A 17,829-nucleotide genomic window follows, 5' to 3' on the forward strand; every position below is an offset into this window, starting at 1 on the left:
TTCTGCCACTAAACTGAATTATGTCAGAGGTTTTCAACCTTTTTGAGTCCACAGCTCCCCTGAACAACTACATTCTTTCTGCGGCACCCCTGTGGGGCTCAGGAGCCCAGTTATGCCACCCCTTGCCTGCAGAGCTGGCAGCTTCTCACCCTCTTTCATGGAGTGTTCTCTCAGCCTCCTCTCCTCTCCCTTCTCACTGGGAGTCCTCTGAGCAGCTGCAGCTGCCACCCCTGATCTCTGAGCTGTCCCCTGCTCTGCCCCCAAAAGAGGTGCCTTCTCACACTGCCCTACAGGGGCCTGGGAAGCACCCCCTGGCTAGCCCCAGAGCACCATTCGCCTGGGGAGCTGGTAGCTGCAACTAACAGCTGTGCAAGCTTCTGGGAGGGAGAGACACAAGAGGGTATCAGAGGGAGGGAGGGAAGGAAAGTGGCACAGAGGCCAGTGTTGCTCGAGGCACTCCTGATTATCATTCAAGGCACCCCAGGGTGCCATGGCACATTGGTTGAAAACCGCTGAATTACTTGACTGCTTAAGTTCCCTTCTCTTACAAACATTTGGGGGGAATAGCTTTGTCAACTGTTTAGTCCTACCCCACAATATGGACCAGTTGCACAGTCATGCGACAAGCAACGAAGCAATGAATAAAATTGCCTTGAGAATCAGTAATGCCAGGCAGAGTAATCCAGACCTCTGAACTGCTGTGCTGGAGGGGAGTTGGAAAAGGCAGAGTCCCTCCTGCTCAGCTCTGCTGACTTCTGCCATGGGGAGAGCTCTGCCATTGATGGAGAAGCTCCACAGGTGAAGCATGCAACAAGGTACTTATTAAGAGAGTGGGTGAGTGGAAGCTGCTGGTGGTGGCGGCGACAGCTATGCCATTCTCACCAAGCCCCATTGCTGATAGTCAAGAGATGGATTGCCTCCTAAGAAAAACGTATGCAGAGATTTTCAGTCACAATGCAGAACACTACTTTTTGCATATTATGTAGCATACTTGATAAGAACACAAACATATGCTTTTAGAACCAGGCAGAAATATTTTCTTCGACAAAAAGTCTTTTCAATGTATTATTATAATCAACAAAGCAGGAAGATCCAAATATAACTTTCAAAAACTAAAAGCTGATTTCCATCCTCCAGAATCAACCTGAATTTAAGTGTGGCTAAAAAACCGTAGCTCCTATTTAAAGAAATATTGTCTATATTTCTTTCTTACTTACTTTGTAATAAAAAATAACTGTCTGTTTCAACAACAGGAAAGTGTAGAATGGTGAACTGCAGAGCCAATGTGACCAAAGAGTATTGTTCATTGTTAGTGCTCTATATATGTAATTAAAGCTGCTATACTCAGTAGGACTTCTGAGTAGCCATATACAGGATTGTGCTGTAAAATACACAGGCAGTGTGAAACTTTCTATGGTCTGAAATGACTGCTTCAAGTGAAGATGTGATAATGGGTGCTCCTAAATCCAGTTTTGTCACTGGAGGTGCAGGTGTCCTCATTGGCTAGGAACGCATTTTACTAGCTTCATCTGCTACGACAGCTATGGCCATTCCTGGAGTGTGATAGCTTGAACACAGTTATTTATGCTTCAGTAACCTCAAGGTTGGATTACTGCAATGTGGGGCTACCCTTGAACTTTTTCTGGAGGTGCAGAACAGTGTGGCTATGCTGCTTGTGGGGTCAAACTACCAGCAGCATATTATACCTTGTTTGCATAATTTGCATAGTCTTCATAATCCAAATCACCCAAAATCATGGTAGAAAGACAAATGTTTTCTAACTAGGCATCCAGGAACACTCTGCATTGCTACTTAGTCTATGGTGCTGTTTTGTATCTTCCTAAAACAACAAAATCTGTTTTGTATCTTCCTAAAACAACAAAAGAATCATGCTACAATTGTTACTAAGAAAAGATCACAATGAAGTTTTCTGTTGTTAGCAAAAATGGGTTAATGATAAACTGCCATTCCAATACAGTATTAATTCTTTTTAATGGTACTAACAGAGTAGCCATGAATAGGTAAATGCTATGCATTCATGTATTATCTTACCCCTGTAGTCAGTGTCTGCCTGCTGCCATCACACACCTGTCCTAAATTCTTGGCTACCCTTTACTATCCATCACACACACTTTTGCAAGTACAAATCAGGGACATATTTGGCACAATTAATAAGTTGAAAGAAATATATCAACCTGGCAACTAGCAACCAACTCAATATGGTGTGTGGGAGGGGAAGCCCCATTACACCAGCGTAAGTCCTTCAGGCTTCTGCTAGCAGGATCTCTTAATGGAATCTGGTGCACTATGTTTCTTTCTCCTTTACAAAATGTACGGTACTCATAAGCACTTCTCAGCAAGTCTGTGTCAAGGGGTTTCCCGCATTCCCTGAGCCACCCCCTCCCCGCTATGAAATTACACCCAAGACTGTCTACAGAAAATCACTTAAGATTGCTTTATTACTTTAATTGTTGAAGACATTCCTTTGATCATGTGGAGTGATGTCATTTGCTTCAAGTATTGTGACCAATCCCTAATTTCAGGGCAACAGGCCCTGTGACCTTTAAATGTAAATATGAATTTTCTAATAGTATTTTAAACACTGAAAACTCTTTTTCATTGATAATACCTGACATCCAATGTTAGCCATGCTCAGAGCAGATTCACTGAAAACAATTAACTTCAGCAACTTATATTCATTGCTTTCAGTGGCGTGACTCATCAAGTATGACTTAGTTTTTTTAGGTCCTCCCCATATCTTGTATTATTCTGCATCTAGATTTGTTACGGAAGAAGTGCAAATGAAACAGTAACATTTTACTGAAAACAATAATACAGAATAAGTGGTTAAAGTGGTTAAATAATACTCCATCATTATAAAAGTGATTTACCAATTCAGTGACAGACTGTAACAGAAGTGCTTTTAGTCAGTTCTGTTAAGTTAGACTGCACCATATTTCAGTGTGTTCATCCAATAATATTTTTAAAGCATTAACAATAAGCTTTTTTTATTGCTGATATCAACTTACAAAAATGCAAAAATAAAAAACCACCCAAAACTATGTTGCTATGTAGTTGGTCATAAATTATGTTGACATTTTCCTCAATAAATTGCTTTTGGATGTTTCCCTCTCCTCCTCAACTGTTTAAACAGATCTTTGCAGGCATATATTTTTCAGTTTTTCAGTTTACGATTATGACAATAGCAGCTGCAAGTTCTCTACATACCAATAGATCACAAGTTCAAGGTCATTCCTTATTCTTTCTCTAGAAAAGTGTCAGCTGCAGATTTCAATATGGAACAGTACTCAAAAGTCATTGATTAAGCCAAATGGAATTTTGAGAAGCCAAGAAACAGGAAAAGAACAATTCTATCCTTGGGTTACACCTGCTGAGTCATATAGGATTGGTCCTAAATCACAGCACAAGCACAATGATTCAAAGGAAACATTGTGCTGGGGTAGAAATGAATTTGTGCCAGCCTTACTACAAGAGACCACCACCAGCTTACTTGATACTCTAATAGAACTCCAGCATGACAAGGAGAAAAACTGGTCAGAGTTGAAAAAATAGCAGGAGAGAAGTGGAATTTAGTTAGAATCCTATGATCACTTAGGGGTCAGTTCAAGTCCCAACTAGATGTAAAGCTACACCTTCAGAAGACATGGTGATCATTAACAACATCCACCTAGGTCAGCACCAACACTTTGAATTGTGCTTGGAACTGTACTGGGAACCAATGGAGGTCTTTCAAGACTGGTGTTATGTGGTTTCGGTGGCCGCTCCCAGTCACCAGTCTAGCTGCCGCATTCTGGACTAGTTGTAGTTTCCTGGTCACCTTCAAAGGTAGCCCCACACAGAGTGCATTGCAGCAGTCCAAGTGAGAGATAACTAGAGCATGCACCACTCTGGCGAGACAGTCTGCGGGCAGGTAGGGTCTCAGCCTGCGTACCAGATGGAGTTGATAAACAGCTGCCCTGGATACAGAATTGACCTGCGCCTCCATGGACAGCTGTGAGTCAAAAATGACTCCCAGGCTGTGCACCTGGTTCTTCAGGGGCACAGTTACCCCATTCAGGACTAGGGAGTCCTCCACACCTGCTCGCCTCCTGTCCCCCCAAAACAGTACTTCTGTCTTGTCAGGATTCAACCTCAATCTGTTGATTGTGCAAAGGGATTCTTTTGTGATCATGCAATATAATTAAAGTAGATGAAGGGCTGGTGAATAACACTTGTCTTACAGGTAACCTGCCACGGGATCCTGAATATGAGGATGATGATGATGATGATGATGATGATGATTACCCAGCCCATTTATGCCCACTCTAGTAACTAGCAACAGCAGCTTCACTGCTACAGCTGAGGAGGAAAAGGCAGGACACTCCTGCAGGGAAAGAGGTTCATGAGGGAAGAGGAAAACTTGCATGTAGAGTGTGACCCTTGCACATCCTTTATCCTCCTCCACACACAGGTGTGTGAAAGAGAATGTAAGCATTTGTGGCCACAGATTGTGCACTAAACTAAGAACTCTGAACTAGTAGAAGTTTCTACCACACAGAAGATACAGGGATGGTTATACAGCATTTACTAGGGGTGTCCCTGATTCCCCAAAGCCCCCACAATGCATCAATGAATGCAATGAGGAGAGGTGGTATAAAAAAAAACAAAATAATCAATCATCCTTGACTTCTGTCAACTTGATGCTTTTTACACAATGGCTCAGAAACAAAGGAATGGCTAAAACAGCAATACTTAACCCAAGAGATATCCAGCACACTAAGTTTTGGTTACATAATTTGAAGTTTATTTCTTGAGAAAGTCATCTTATTCTAAGATATATTCCCAACCAAAAGGCTTGTCTACTTGAACATTTACAGAGGCTGAATTTAAATGGAGACATATTTCTCAAAATAGTTTCTCTAGTTTGGAAATCATTAGCAAGTTTTAATTCCTCTGGCTATATTCAGACATAAAGATTTGCCTTTGCTCTGAATTCCTAAACTGTTGGCAGAGAAGAGCTATCATCAATGAGAGTGTCAAGGAGTTGTAGTACTCAGTTCTTGATGCAGCAGGTTTGAGAACAAGTCCAAACTAAGTGATGCTTCAGCTCAGGATTTGTAGCAGAAGCCTTCAGAAGCCTAATTGCTTCACTTCACACCTGATCACTGCCAGGCTTAAAAAAAAGGTAAGGGACCCCTGACAGTTAAGTCCAGCCAGGAAAGACTCTGGGGTTGCGGTGCTCATCTCGCTTTACTGGCCAAGGGAGCCAACATTTGTCTGCAGGCAGTTTTTCCGGGTCATGTGGCCAGCATGACTAAGCTGCTTCTCGCGAGACTAGAGCAGCACACGGAAATGCCATTTACTTTCCCGCTGGAGTGGTACCTATTTATCTACTTGCAATTTGACGTGCTTTCAAACTGCTAGGTTGGCAGAAGCTGGGACAGAGCAATGGGAGCTCACCCCGTCACGGGGATTCAAACTGCTGACCTTCCAATCGGCAAGTCCTAGGCTCAGTGGTTTAGACAATGTGGCATATGGTACTCCAAGGACTTCAGTAGGTATTGCTTGGGGGTGAATTAGGGATGTTATATTTTAACATATTTTATCACAAATTAAATGCATGCTTTATCTAAATATGCACTAAGTATACATTTTGGTATTTTTTTTTAAGCTGAGAACTGTATTGCAAATATTAAGGTGTGAAATCTGAATGATAAATGGGCTCTTACCTATTTATTTGCTTGTGGGATGAGTTAGTAGATTGAATTGCTTAAAAATAAAGACAGTTTGTTCCAAATGTGCACAGAAGATGAGTGTATGTTGAACTTGTGTAGGTAGAAGTTGAACTGTAGCATGTGCTGCAGGAAAAGCAGGGGGAACCATTTGTGGAAAATGGAGAAGATGCTGAGATCAGGTTCTCTTTCATAGTGAAACCAACTGGTGTTTGGCTTTTACAGTAAAAAGCAGTGGAGGGATATGATATAGTGTGTTGTCAGTTCATCTTACAGTGTGAAGAGTTTCTCTAGTGAATGTGAGCACATGCTGACATAATGGCTGCTTATGAATGTGAAAGCTCTTAGGCATACATGAAGCTTATACGCACACATACTCTTCGTGCTCTTTTAGGTGGGCCTTATCTACACTCACAAAGTGTTCACTAGTGGAACTTTGTATTGGGACAATGAGAGCTATCCAGAGAACCTTAGGTGCACCAAAATATAACTTAAGAGTCCAGCCCCGTGAAACGTACTCAAAACAACCTTCAGTGAGTCGTTTCTTTCCAGTTAGCAAGCCTGGGATTGCAGTCCTGCACATTAACTACACCCATGGAGAATAGAAAACAAAATCAAACTTTTATGTATTACTGTTTCTGATAACTCTTATAATTTCCTTACATATACAGATGCTGAAAGTTGACTACACTCCTGAAAAGTAAAAGTTCAGATATCTAAGACTCAATGATTTAAAACAACAACAGAGGAGAGATCAAGCTCCATCTACCTGTCAAAGGCGATACTACAAACCTTGACATTGTTAGGAACAGATCCCAGATGATGAATAGCTGCCCTGTTTGTGCATGCCTTTATCACCAGGGTTCCCTCCTTCTCCGAGCCCTTTCCTGTAGTATTCATGCCAACTTGGAGAATGGTAAACAGTGTAAGAATCTGAAGAACTGAATTGCTTTGTTTTGCCTAGCTGTCTCAAAATATTAATGGTGCCTGGGAAAGAAATGTTTATCTGAACTTCTGTCATAACTATTTTTGATAAACATGGTCTTTGTTTTATCTGCTGACAAATGCAGTAAAAGGTAATTCTGAGCTTATGACCTCAAACTGCTCTGATAAGAAAAGCTGTGAAGACAATATTTTGACTTGAGTGCAGAGTTAGCTCAGGGCATTACACAATGATGCCTACATTCCAAAGAATGATATGTTATATGTTGCACAATCCTATTCATGTTTTCTTGGAAATATGACCTACTGTGTCAATGGAGCTTACTTCAAAGTAAGTGTATTTAGGACTGACACCGTAAGATATGAATGCTCCAGCACCTACTATTATGTAGTCCTGCTGTCAAAGGAATGGCATGTTTCACTATGATGTTACAAACTTCTTTGATAATTGAACTCTAGCTCTGCTTTGCTGCTTCTTCTATACACAAACAAACAAACAAACAAACAAACAGATAAACACAAATATTTCACATACAATACTAACACCAATTACAAACATTAAAACACCCTTGTGACTTTCCTCCACCAACATTTGTAGTATTATTGTATTTCACATTGCAATTTACTGTATATGTTTGTTTCTTAATTCTCTTAACTTACTATCGTTTATTCTTACTCAACTTTACAAGCATTAATCCAAACATATTATTTTTTGTGCAGTGTTTGGGCATACAATCTTCAAACCATTTCCATTGTAGTCTTAATTTCTTATTTGATTGATACCTTACTACTGCAGTTAGTTTTGCCAATTCTGCTTTGCTTCTTTACTTTGTAATGTTAACCACATCTTGTATTCTTTGAGCTTACCAACAAACTTTGATTTTGAAAGATAGCGGAAGCAAGAGTTTGCAAGTCATGTTACTGACAACAATATTTAAAAGAGTAGTCCCATATTTCTGGGAGGTTTTTTTGCCTCCATATCTTTGCCCTAAGGAAGCAAAGCAATTGCCACATATATAAGGCAGTGATTTTTTATGATATTACTTTCACCCTGCCTTGTCAGTTTCCTTTGTTATTAAAATATCCAGTGAGAGAAACTGAGATGCACGTTTGCCTTTATTTCACGTGTGTACATACAATACATACATCAGACCCAAAATGTATGTGGGGGTTACGTTCCAGGGACAGCGCATAAAGCCAAAATCACATATAGTGAAAACACATTGGGTGCAATGGTAGGTGAGATTGCCAAAGTCTTTTTTCTCTGTACACCCACCCAGTTTCCATTTAAAAAAAAAAAAAATTGTTGCCAAGCACGTAAAGCTGAACGCAAACAAGTTAAATGCATGTAAGTTACTACTGTACTTTGGCAGACAAAGCTATTACCAGGAAAGCACAGCAGCAGCACTCCTTTATTCTTTGCTCCATTTGCAATGTATTCATCCTTTCCCTTCTTGTCCCCTTTTCCTCCTCAGTACCTCTGGAAACCAAAGTTGTTGCAATGGAATCCATTGTTAGAGTCAGAGACACGGTGGAACATTTTTCTAACTTTTGAAGTGTGGCACCTTCAAAAGGGGGTCAAAGAGAAACTACAGAAGATTGGTGTGAAGCCATGGAAGGGTTGTTTAGTATAAGAGTGTGGGCTCAAATTCACTTAACAAATATTAGTTTTCACCCCTCAGAGAGTCTCACCTGCCTTTTGTTTATGCAGTCAACATGGTTCAAGGCTGCCAAACTAAGGGTTCTTCCCGTTAACTTTTCAATGTATGCATCTCCATACAAGATAATGTGGTCAGTTTTGTATTTGTGGCTTTGATTATAACAGTTATAGAAGTAGAATGGCACTTATTCCAGAATGTAGTTCAGAATAACAGAGGGTGAGCACTCTAAGCAGGGTAGACCTGCTGGGTATCTCCAAAGTGGCTTACGCCACTAGGTCACTGGCTCACACCTTTCCATAGTCAGATGGAAAGCAAATTCTGACCCCTAAGTGAGCTCACTGATGCTGCAATTCCATACATACTTGTTCCCAGTGAAACATGGAAAGGATTAGGCTGAACTGGTTTCAATCTAATGCAAGTGCATAAAATCTTGACTAGATTGAAACTGGACATTTAACCATTTTCTGTGTTCTGTCCCACCTTAACAACATTTGCACACAGAAGTGCAAGAAGATCAAAGGTACATTTCAGCGTAATGTGTGGAAATGGTCTAAGGCTGCAATCTGATGTGTGGAAATGGTCTAAGACGAAGCATGCTTACCAGGGAGTAAATCCCATTCACCTCAGTGAGATTTACTCCTGAGCACAAGATTATTCTGTATAAGTCTATGGCTGGCTGTAACATTACAGAGCAATTCTGCCTTTAGTGGCTGTTTCACTGCTGGGCAGGCAGGAGTTATCCCTTTGATTCTTCACTCAAAAGTCACGCCTGCCAAACAGACTCCCAAGAACAAAAACAAGAGCAAGGCCAAGGCCTAAAACCTTAGGCCTTCTCAGAACTTCTTCAACTTCACAAGAAGCTGCTAGCCCTTGCTCTTGTTTTTTGTTCTTGGGAGTCTGTTGCTCTTGGCATGACACTTGGCAAGAGCAAAGAATGAAAAGGTGAACAGGCAACGGAAAAACTCCCAAGTGCCGATACAACTGCTCTGTAAATCCTGCTCAGACCGCTGGCATTTCACATTTGAGGGTGAAGCAGAGGGCTTGCTTTTGTGGAGATCAGAGGGAGATGAGTTCGGCTTACATACTGATGGAGAGGGACAGCAAAACACACATCTCTGAGCCTCAGCCATAGCATCAGCCGCAACACACACAAACTCACCCACCCAGACCCTGCCCCAGTCCTTTAAGCCTAAATGGATGAGCAATTTGGTCCCTTCGGTTTTCTGTGAGAGGGGAGAAGCCTCCTAGTAGAGCGGATCTTCCTCTCATCGAAGTCCACCCCCAGCCTAATTTTAGACATGCTTACTCCTAATGACTTTGGTGGAGCTTCCTTTCAACTAATCTCCCCAAGCCAGGATGTTCCTGAAGTTCTGGCGCTTTCCTACCCCGGGGCTTCATTGTCTGCGCCTAAGCTCAGGAGGGAAGGTTGAACCCAAGGCCGCCACCCACCCATTTCCACCCCCCCCCACCCCCCGCTCAACGAACCACTGGCTCTGCCTCAACTGTCAAGATAAATTGCCTCTGGGCATCTGCAGAGCGCGCTGGCCTTGCCCTCCGCGCATTTCACTGCCCTCCAAACCCAGCAGCGCCCCCAAACCCCGAGCAGGGCCGAGGAAAGTTCCCCAGCTACGAGGATGCCCGGCCGGCCATTTCTGCCGTCGGGGGTGGTGGTGGGGGGGGGGGGTTTCTCCAGCGCTTACCTCTCCCCCAGCTGCCCGTCGCGCAGACCCTCTCACTCCATGGCGGCGGCAGGAGGTCGACCCCCGCGCTCTGGACCCGGCCGCCTCCGCGCCTACTAGCGCTGCCTCCCGGAGTCAAGCGCTCATTCCGGGCGGGCGAAGAAGCGAAGTCGTGGCCCCTCAGCGCGCGCGGTGGATGCTCGCTCGGGCGGGTGGCGGGACGGACGGAAGACCACGGAGCCGCGCCGAGCGGCAAAGGGGCTTTTGCAGGCGCCTCAGCTCCGCCAGAGGGAGGAGACCGCAACGTCACCGGAGAAGGGGGAAAGGGGCGAGGAGCCCCTTAGTCCCACCTCCCACCCGGATCCCTTTCTCTGCTGCTGCTGCTGCTGCTGCAGTTGTTGCTCCTCTTTTGCAGTTGAGGCGTCGCCCGCGCGCTTCGAACTCCTTTGAAGTTGTTTTCCCTCCAAAAGAGCAAGCGCCCGGGCAGGCTTCTCTGGGTGACTGAGGCCGCGCAGCGCCTCATTTAGTCAGCCCCTGAGGGGACGGCTGGATTTGTCCCCCTCCTCACCCCGCGCTGCCTTGCAGAGAGGAAAAAAGCTTCCTCCCAACAAGCGCCTCCTCCCCTCCCTTTGGTAGCTGGGGATGTTAACACTTCTACAGGCCTATAAGATAACTGTTTTAAAGTGCGCGCTCAACACAAGAGCTCATTCAGCGCAAAAGTCCCCCAACTCCTCTGGACTGACTTTCCTGTACAAGCACAGGCTTTTCTGAATGTTTGTGGACCTCCCTCCCCCCATTTATTTACTCGCCCTCTGTGGAGAAAAGCGCCCCTCAGAAGTCAACAACAAACAACCTTCCCCTGATAGGAAATAGGATTGCCGTCCTCCTCCGGGGGGTTGTAATTCAGGTGAAATCAGGGGGGAGATGGAGCATTCTGACTTCAAAGGGCAAGATGGTATCTCCCTCCCTGTTTTCTACACAGAAGCAGGTCAAACTGGCAGCTGACTCTTACTTCAGTGCTGGCAAATGGTGTCCTCCGCTACTTGAGGGGAGAAGTCTACCTTAGCGAAGGCTACCTGGCTGCACATACAGTTCCACACTCCCAACACCTTGCCACAACTGACATCCATCTGCCCAGTAGTAGGCAATGATTCACCCCTACGGCCAAGCTAGTCGGCTGGCAAGTCTTTTGCCCACGTGTCACTTTCCCCACACCCAAATGTGGTATATGGGAAGGGGTCGGTGAGTGGGAAGCATCCATTTCCATAGCCACCGTTTGACCCATAGCCTTCCTGTTGCTGACATGTACCATGGGTGCTCCCCACCTCCAAGCCACATGATAATGATAATGATAATGATAATAATAATAATAATAATAATAATAATAATAATAATATTTATACCCCGCCCATCTGGCTGAGTTTCACCAGCCACTCTGAGCAGCTCTGCAACAAAGAATGCTGACAAGCTGATCCTATGGATGTTTATGCAGAAGCAAGTCCCGCTAACTTCAGCTTACTAATTTGTTTCATGCTCATCGACACCAGTAGATGACTGGTGCTGTGAGATCTAGATTTCATGTTCAAATTTCAAAGTGGAAGCATTTTAGCAGCATAGATGTGGAAAGACGGTACTTTGCATAGACCAGGGAGGACCCAGGGCGGGTTGCTTGCTCCAGGTACCATACAAACCTAGTTTTAAAGGCTTTTAAAATTTATGTGCATAGCTAAGTCCAGAGGTAGTACCACAGTACCAGATGCTGGGCACAAAGAACAGGAGAAAGGATATTGACCTCCAACAGGTCCTGATGAAAAGACAGACATGGATGTGGAAAGAATAAAATGAATTTGGGCTTTGTTTTCCTCTTACCTCTTTGCCTCCTCTGCCGTGACCATATTTCAATATAGAAAGTTGGATATAAATTTTAAAAAATGACAAATAATGTATCATTAGAGACGCAAAAACAAAACAAAACAAAAACAGTTTCTACTACTCAGTAGTAGTATCTTTGCAGTTTCTTATTCTAGCCTATTTCTGGCTTTAAGTGTTAAAACAAGTTCGGATAGGAAAACAAACTGCGAGCCAGTGTAGCTGTTTGAACCGCAGTCTTATCAACTCATTTAGACAACTAAGTAGCCTGTTTCGGTTTGACTTAAGTGAAGTTTATGGACAGTCTTGGAAGTCATCTGGTCTAACCTCGTGCACTGTTCAATAAAGCCACTGCAATGTGGGATGACAGAGTCCATAATTATTATTTGGGGAGCATCACCCACAATCAGAAGAAATGTGATTATTATTATCAGTATAAAAAGGAAACTGCTAAGTGTTATAGAAGAGAGTTAGCTACTAAGGCAGAAGATGCATGGAAAAGACTACAAAGCTGAACTGAGGAATACAAAGTGACTTGGAGAGGGAAACAGCCTAGAATAGGTATAGCTAGTTGTTTATTTTTTGCACTTATGCATAACTATTAAATTAAAATTAACTTTTCTCTACCCTATTTTCTCAAACTGTTTTATTACTAAACCCTTAAGTAAAAGCATTGTTTGTTTTTTAGAGGTAGGGATGGGAAATGGTCTGAGGTCTTGTTCTTCACCTCAGGCCTAGGTGTTAAACCACTTTATACAGTACCGAGTGTAGGATGGGCTGGTTAGTCCACAAGGTTAAAGGGATGCTTAGCAGAGCCAGCCAGAGAAAAATAAAGATACCCACACAGTGGTAGCTGTGAAATTAAGGAGGAGGAGTTGGTTTGGCTGGTTTGTTTGCTTCCCTTCTCTATCATGGTGCAGCCTATATGCTGCCAGACCTAATAATATTTTATACTTCATACAGACAGGGACAAAACAACAGGAAAAGTAAATAAAAATAGTAAAATGGAAGGCATGGCATGGCATTTTAGGAAAGGATTGGTTTAGACTGGGATAAAAAAATGTTTAGGTCACACAAACAAACCAAACTACCAGCTGCACAAACTCTTTTAAGCATTGCTGCTACTTAGATAATAAGCTTGCAAAGATCAGCAAAAAATAAATAAATGCTGAACAGCTTCTGATATCTTGTTGTAATATCCCTCCCCAAAAGTACTGTGGTTTTAAAGTCTTTCTTTTATTAGAAATAGATTTCTCAGAAGAATTTTTTTTCTATTTTCTTCTCATGCAAATTTATAGTTAGAAAAGGGGAAGCAAACTTCTAAACCACTAAATATAAACACAATTTGTTTTACACTGGTTTTTTTTCTTCAAGAAAAAGAATAGGTTAGTCATATCTTTCATATGCTTCTGTGTTGTGCATGTAAATGAGAGCCTGAACAGAGAACCAAAGTAGCCTGATTCAGTGAAGGTTCAGATAGTAGATTTTGGAAACTCAAATGGATACGTGTTTTCATCTTGCACAAGTTTTAAAAGGAAAATGCCAGGCAGCAAAAACTGAGGGAGAAGGCTAACTGATAACTGATAACTCTACTTCCCCTACTTCCTACCTCCTATTCTAAATGCACACTTATTTCTCCACAGTATTTGTCCTGTAGTTATTTCCTTGTGCTTTGTTGAAACACTATTGTCTGCTTTTCATGCACGAATGCAAGTATTTAAAGGCTAGGACCTAGCACCTTGAATTGAGTCTGGAACAAGATGATGTCCAGCAGAGCTCTTACGAGACTCCTGTTGCTGTTTCTGAACCAGCTGAAGCTTCCAGATAATTACCAGGGGCTGCCCCCAAATACAACATGTTTCAGTAATCCAGCCTGGATGTCTAAATATTTTCCTTTCATTTGTTGCCTATAAAATCATCACCTCAATTTATAGAGCTGTAAATGCAAGTAAGTTGCCTTATACTTTTCAGTCTTCTCTCTCTGTGTGTGTGTGATTCAAGCTCATAGTTGCATTGTGACCTAAAACTCCCAAGTCCTGCCTACTTTTTCACCATGCATACTCCTCATACTTTCATTATTCCCTGCAGCTTAGTTTATTCTGCCTTGCTGTAGATCCAAAATAGTGTTAAGTGCAAGGAAAGCCCATAGCAAGTTTTCCTTGAGGCCTCTTCTTGTGAAATTTAACCCACTGTTTTACATTTCCATCTGGGTTTTTTCTCTTTTTTTGGCTCTCTCTCTCTCCCACCCCTTTCCCGCTCTGTCTCGACAAAGTCTAACGAAGCCCGAGGCCAACAGTCAGTCAGTTGGAGCGAAATATCACAGCACATTTTACAGGCAGGAGTAAACTGCCACATCAGCAGGCTCAGTAATGGAGGAAGGTGAAAACAGTTAAGGAGTTCTGGCAAAAGATCCAACTCCATTCTGAAAGAATAACGTTTCAACAGCTGGCCTGTGATAGTCTGGATAAAAGTGTGTACTTAAGCATTGTTTCCTCTGAGATTCTCATTCTATGGTACTAAATAGGAAAAACGTTCTAAGGCAACTTCCTGCTATCTCACATTCAGTGTTTTTATACTCCTTTCATTTTGGCTGCTAGCTATTGGAAAGCTGAGAGATGCTGACAGGACAGAGCTGACAATTCCTAAAGCTGGTTCTCCCACTTAACCTTTCTATCCTATCCTCCCAAAGCAACTGTGTCCTACAGATCCTGAGAAAGAGGTAAGGAATATCAGTTTAAACCTCTTTCCAGCTTGGAACTGGCATCACAAGAGGGGAAGCAAACTGCAGGAGAAGCACCATTTACCTATTTGAAGCACACCCTATCACTCATCTTAAATCAAGCCCTATCTCATAACCTGAACCTCAGCCCTATCATCTCAAATCAAACTCCTATCTACGGTAACTCTCGTGTTCAGAAACTGCTCCTTTTATTCTTCCCCCCAAAGTGCTGTTCCTACCCACTCTGTGGCTAGCTGATTCTGTAGACGACCAGAGAGAGGCTCCAGCACTCTGGTGGAATTTCAGAGGGACTCCATCACCAGACTCTGGTTTGGCTCTTCTGTCCGTCACCATGGGCATTGCCATTAAAATGGTGTGTGAGTGCTACCTCATGTGATTGATTATGCGGAGAGGGACTTACCTCCCCTCCCCCATTATTTTATTCAAGTTGGTGCCCCTGGCAGCCAGGAAGGTTTGCATGGGAGAGGTGCCCCCAACCCTTTGCAGGCACAAACAGTATATAGAAAATGAGATCACATGTGACTGCCCCAATAGATAGCATCATTAGCACAAATAACCACGAAAGCACAATAAACAGGATGTCTGGAGGGGCCCTGAGGGTTTTTCTAAGATTTCAGAAAGACAACTCTGGGGTGTGACATAGAACTCTCGGCCACAATGTTTTGAAATCTGTTGATGGTTCAGAGGGGCAGGAAAGCTTTAAAAAGTAGTACAGTATCTATCAGCACTTCACTGACACAATGAGATTACATTTCCTGTGGCAGCTGCACACTGGTTTGTAAGAGCTCCCCAGCAAAACGGCATGCCAGCAACTTCTGTTAGAACACAGATATACAAATGGTGTGGCTCCTCACAGAGCTTTGTTTATATACACGTCTTCTGAAATAACATAACTCACTTTGGCCCCTGATCTGTTTAGCAGTCAAAAGGCTGAAGTGTCTTGAAAGAGAAGAGACTCAGTATAATTAGGGGCTCTTATTAAACTTCAGATATATCACTGTAAGATCTCCTTTTGTCTGGGGTCTGCAGAGTTGCTTGCTTCTTCTTTGAATTCAACATATACTGAACAACCTCAGAGAGAAGAATAAATTAATTGTCTCGGATATATATATATTTAAATTAACAGAATCCTTAAAAGTGAATGTCAATTTCGGTTTTCTATATTTCTCATATTTCCAGTCTTAAGTTCTGATCTGCACATTTCCACATCAGTTTGCAGTTTTTAAAAAGCCCTCAAAAATGTTCCTTAGAATTTTAGTGTGAATTTCTCCTAGTATACACAATTTTGTATGCAACTTTCCCCAATACACCCCCCCAAGCAATCTTTACTAATATAATGAGTTTAAATGAGAACTGACTTGAATTTATCCCCTCTCCCTGCTCAGAAGTAAATTCCACTGAGTTCAATAGGACTTACTCCGAGGGAGGTTGGTACAGGATTGAAGTTTTAATAATGGAAGTTGTTCTTTAACCAGCAGACAAAATTGGCAGAGTATGTTTTGAGCTGTTCAAGTCTGGCCTTGACATATTTTGTTGTAGACAAAACTTTTGCCTTAATAATTGCACAGCCCGAATATTTAATATACACATACACAGATAAACAGATTCAGATATAGATTCAAGACATCTAAATATCTCTGTGAAGACAACCCTTTTTCTTTTCCCCTAACAGACCAAGGAGTCTTGTTTTCTTATTTTCCCAAACCATAATTCTGAAGTGTGCAAGGCTGACTAGCTTAATACAGCTTAAAAGCATGAGATGATCTATTATAGCACCATTGTGGGCTTTTATATCCCATTTGTGCCGTGGTCATTTTGGGTGTTCTACCCTTTCATTTGACCAGGCAACCTAAACCATGAAAATGTTTAGAAGTGGTTAGCCTGGTTTTCATCTCTCCAGCAACATGTAATATGTGGAATTCACTTGTCGGGAGACCTAGGTTTGAACTTCAACTAGAAACAGCAGGAAGACCTTCGGCATGATTCTGTTGAAAATGCTTTTGTTCTAGCGCTGACAGAGCTTCAGATGATTGTCTCTGTGCATAATAACATCTGTTCAGGTTTCTGAAAGTCTCACAACCACCCTGGTAGCCTTGCACTGGAGCATTTGTTAAAGAAATGCTATAAGGCACCCATAATATCCTGACCAGATTTCCATGTAACTTGTACCACTTTATAGGCATACTGTAAGCAGACTTTTTTTTAGTACTTAGGACAGCTTGCTTAGGAACTGGTATATTTTAACCATTGTATAACAGCAAAGTTTTGAATCACAAGGAGAAAACCAAAGGCTATTGGACTTCTGGGAGTTAATTTTTGTTTTCCTATTCAGTTTTTAATAATTTTGTTTTGTTATTTTATACTCTTTTCTCCATAAGTAGTACATAAAACAGAATCCCACATTGAAATGGATTTTTCTGTCTTACCTCTTTGGCCCCTTAAGACCTGACATCTGCATTCTGATGTTTCACTGACTCACAAGAGCAATTTATTACCAGCAGGTAAATGGCTCAAGGGTTGAGTAATTTATAATGGAAGACTTCACCTCTGAATTCCTTGGTCATGTGATGGTAATTCAGGTCTTATTTCAATTATACAAACAGGTGTCCCCACAACACTTTGCTGTAATTAGGCTACCTAAGAGCTAAGAGACAGCAGAATGATGATGTGCAAATTCTTTCTGGTTCTGTACCCAGGGAAGATATTAGGCTATAAATTTACTTATATTCTACTGACTCAGGAGAGGCTTCATTTATATTTCTTTACACCAAATCTATTCAGGAGTAAGCCCTTTTTTTGTCTGATGTGATAAGCAGTAGGTTGATGTGCCAGCTTTAGAGTAATTTCCATGACTTGAAAGTATGCTGAAGGGTGAGTTGAGATGTGGGCTGAAGGACAAACTACACTTGATGCAGCAGACCCCTGTCTGGATCTCTCCATATTTTGGGCCCTTTCCTAAAATAAGTTCTGGGTGGGTTGGTGCGGGCATGCACACGTGCACAGGGATCAGGCCTGCAACGTGGAGAGAGAAAAGTTTCATACTATGCTAGCTTCCTAATGCAAACCCCTCCTCCCCAGAGCTATCAGTTATGGATGGGAAACACACAAGCAGTCTCTGAAGCAGGAGGTTCTCATAAGAAATGTATGTCCCCATACCACAGCGCCCATCTAAACTGGAACACCTGAGGCTTTTTTTTTTTTTTTTT

General features: G+C 42.3%; 1 protein-coding gene across 2 annotated transcripts in view; it reads right to left on the reverse strand.

Moving 5' to 3' along the window:
• The window catches only part of NT5DC1 (5'-nucleotidase domain containing 1), a 149,127-nt gene that overhangs the window by 25,075 nt on the left and 106,223 nt on the right, over positions 1 to 17,829 (reverse strand). Inside the window, exon 1 of one of the 2 annotated variants that reach the window (XM_079971612.1) lies at positions 10,036 to 10,298. The exons of the other annotated variant lie outside the window; for it this stretch is intronic. The gene's annotated coding sequence lies outside the window, so the exon portion shown is untranslated. Of the gene's footprint in view, positions 1 to 10,035; positions 10,299 to 17,829 lie in introns of those variants that run through there. 2 annotated transcript variants of the gene reach the window in all.

The sequence above is a fragment of the Podarcis cretensis genome (genome assembly GCF_951804945.1).
Source record: "Podarcis cretensis genome assembly, chromosome: 3".
In the NCBI taxonomy this organism is placed as follows: Eukaryota; Metazoa; Chordata; class Lepidosauria; order Squamata; family Lacertidae; genus Podarcis; species Podarcis cretensis.